The sequence below is a fragment of the Coptis chinensis genome, chromosome 5 (assembly GCF_015680905.1).
Source record: "Coptis chinensis isolate HL-2020 chromosome 5, ASM1568090v1, whole genome shotgun sequence".
NCBI classification, from domain to species: domain Eukaryota; kingdom Viridiplantae; phylum Streptophyta; class Magnoliopsida; order Ranunculales; family Ranunculaceae; genus Coptis; species Coptis chinensis.
Genome location: NC_141460.1, coordinates 39,022,936 through 39,026,861, shown reverse-complemented (window position 1 = coordinate 39,026,861; position 3,926 = coordinate 39,022,936).

The following is a 3,926-nucleotide window of genomic DNA, read 5'->3' as shown; positions in this document are numbered from 1 at the left end:
AAATGACGTTGTAATTACCTGACCGTTCTATTAAGTATCCTAAGGCTGTTGTTAAAAATGTGCTTGTTAAAGTTCAAGATTTTTACTACCCAGCTGATTTCGTTATCCTCGACACAGAAGTCACTAATGACTCTGTTCCTATCATTTTAGGGTGTCCCTTCTTGGCAACTGCCAACGTGCTCATAAACTGCCGAGATGGTTCGATGTCCATGTCCGTTGGCCTTCTTTCTGTTAAGGTAAATGTTTTCAAAATGATGCTATAGTTACCCGATACGACTATCGATAGGGAAGTTAGCATGATCGAGAGCTTAGCTTAAGATTATTTCAACAACACATTTCCAAAAAATCAGATGCATCAATTCCTTTCATTCAGAAGCTCCGACTTCGATGATGACTCCTACGTAGAGGAATTCAATGCCCTTTTCGAGTCTACTCCTATCTTAGATCCTTCTGTAACTCCATCTTCCGAGTTTGAAGACCTCTTACCTAAACAAGTTTTTACTAAAGACGAAGACCCTCCGGAAGCCTTTCTACCCATTCCTCCCACCCCTGTGCTTAAACCTCTTCCTACTGAGTTGAAATATATCCAGCTTGATCCGGATGGTAGTCATCCGGTGATGATATCTTCTCAGTTGTCTGTTGATGAAGAGGCACATTTGATTAGGGTGATTAGGGAACATCGTTCCGCGATCGGTTGGTCCCTGGACGACATTAAGGGTATTGACCTTAGTGTATGCACACATTATATACATATGAAGGATAACGCAAAGGCTTCAGGTGAACCTCAGGGTCGCTTGAACCCTGCCATGAAAGAGGTAGTCAGGGAAGAAGTCTTACGGTTGCTTGATATGGGTATCATATATCCCATCTCCGATAGCGAATAGGTAAGCCCCATTCACATAGTTCCTAAGAAATCGGGGGTTACTATTGTGCATAATGCTGCTGGTGAATATGATTCCACACAAGTTCCTATGAAATGTAGGATCTATATTGACTACAAACGCTTAAACTCCATGACAGAAAAGGATCACTTTCCTTTACCTTTTATAGATCAGATGCTTGAACGTATAACTGGTCATGCTTATTACTATTTTTTAGATGGCTACTCTGGCTATTTTCAGATCATTATCGATCCTGACGAACAAGACAAGACTACCTTCACATGTCCTTTTGGAACATATGCCTATAAATGAATGCCTTTCGGCCTTTGGAATTCTCTTGGTACCTTCCAGCAGTGTATGCTTCATATCTTTAGTGACATGGTGGAGGGCTTCATGGAAGTTTTCATGGATAATTTTCTATCTATGGAGACTTTTTCAGTGACTGCCTGTCTAACCTTTCCAAGGTGTTGACACGGTATGAGGAAAAGAATCTGGTTTTAAATTGGGAAAAATGTCATTTTATGGTTAAAAAAGGAATAGTGCTAGGTCATATTGTATCTAGTGACGGCATAGAAGTAGATAAGGCCAAATTAGATAAAATAGCGTCTCTACCTATACCACAGACCATCCATGACATTAGAGCCTTTTTGGCCATGCAAGTTTCTATAGGCATTTTATCAAGGATTTTTCAAAATAAGCTAGACCTTTAACTAATCTGCTTTTAAAAGATGCCATTTTTTATTTCAATTATGACTACAAACATGCTTTAGAGACATTAAAAGCCGCTTTAACATCTGCACCGATTAACATCTGCACCGATTATACAACCTCCCAATTGGTCTAAACCTTTCGAACTTATGTATGATGCTAACGATTATGCTGTTAGTGATGTGTTAGGCTAGAAACTAGATGATAAGTCCACTGTTATTTATTATGCTAGTAAGACTTTAAATGATGCTCAAAGAAATTATACTACCATGGAAAAGGAATTTTTAGCTGTGGTTTATGCTTTAGATAAGTTCCGTCCTTATTTGGTTTGTTCAAAGACCTTAGTGTATACTGACCATGCAGCTTTTAGGTACCTTCTAGCCAAGAAGGATGTTAAATAGAGATTGATCCGATGGATCCTTCTCCTGCAAGAGTTTACCTTAGAAATTAAAGATAAACGAGGGGTCAAAAATGTAGTTGCTGATCACTTATCTAGACTAACAAATGTCAGTTATAGTGATTCTGAGTCCATACCTGATTCTTTTCCTGGTGAGCATCTTTATTCTATTTTTTCTGCACCTTGGTATGTCGACACTGTGAATTTTTTAGCTTCTGATATTATTCTTGATGTTTGGTCAAAAAATTTACGTAAGAAATTTTTGGCCAGAGTTAAGCTATACTACTGGGATGAGCCCTAATTTTTTAAGTATTGCGCGGATCAGATTATTTGTCATTGTATTCCCCAGTGGGAATATAATGAGGTTTTATTCTTCTACCATGACAAAGCGTGTGGTGGCCATTTTAGTGGTATGAAAACGACAACTAAAGTTCTGGAATGTGGTTTTTATTGGCCTACCATTTTTAAAGATGCCCAAGTTCATTGCAAGACGTGTGTTCGCGTTGCCAACAACTTGGGCGTATCACTAAATGTAATATGATGCCTTTAAATCCCATTATGGTAGTGGAAAATTTTGATATATGGGACATTGATTTCATGGGCCTTTTTCTTGTTTCCCACGGATTTATTTATATTCTTGTTGCCGTGGACTACGTTTTCAAATGGATAGAGACCATGGCTTGCCATAGCAATGACCATAAGACAGTTGTGTTTTTTTTGTTAAGAAATACATTTTCTATCATTTTGGCATCCCTAAAGCCATCATCAGTGATGACATAACACATTTTGTAATAGACTTGTTGCTTATTTAGTTAAGAAGTACAAAGTTACCCATAAGGTGGCAACTCCTTCTTATCCACAAACTAGTGGCCAAGTAGAAGTCTCTAATAGGGAAATTAAAAAAAATTAGAAACGACAGTAAATCCTGATCGAAAAGATTGGTCTAAGTGTCTAACAGGTGCCTTATGGGTGTATTGGACAACTTTTAAAACTCCTATAGGAATGTCTCCCTTTAGACTTTTGTTTGGAAAACCTTGTCACTTTCCCTTTGAATTAGAGCACTGTGCTATGTGGGCTATAAAAAACCTGAACTTCAATATTGATGAGGTAGGTTTCAAGCACAAATTGCAATTAAATGAGTTTGAAGAAATCCATAGTGATTCTTATGATCTCGCGAAGGATTATAAAGCTAATATGAAACATGTTCATGATAAATAGATTTTGCATAAAGAGTTTGTAGTTGGTCAAAAGGCTTTGTTTTACAACTTACGTTTGTATATTTTCGCAGAGAAACTAAAAACTCATTGGTCTGGTCCTTTTCTGGTTACTAAAGTTACCCCTTACGGGGCAATCACCTTGGTAAATCCCAAGGATAACAATACCTTTCAAGTCAATAGACAATGGTTAAAACATTTTCATGAGTTAATGTCTCCAGATGTGGAGAATGTCCTTTTACAGGACCCTGTCTATGATGACTGACCTTTGATTTTGGTGTACTTCCTTTCATTTCAATATATTGGTAAGTGCACCATTAATGTAACCAGGCCCTCCCTTTGGAGTGTGTGGCAGTAGGTACCAGATCCTAAGTCCACGTTTATCGTAATTCACGCTTTCCAATCTTGCATGTTTTCTCATTTTTGAGTCATGTTTCTCTATGGAGTGATTTACGTCTTTATTACTTTATTGTTTTCTTTTATATTAAACCTTATGCATAAAAAGTAAAAAATATTAAAACCCCATAAACAGTAATCTAGTAAGTCTCGGGAATCTGACTTTAAAAGGCCCACGTTTTTAAACAAATTTTCTAAACCCTATTTTCAAAAATTTGTTTGGGGGTGGGGTGTTTGGTCTTTCCATTCTTGATCACTCAGCTTCCTATTCTTGTTGTTTATGCCGTTTAGTCGTACTTTGATTCGGGTTGACACTATCTATGAATTTAG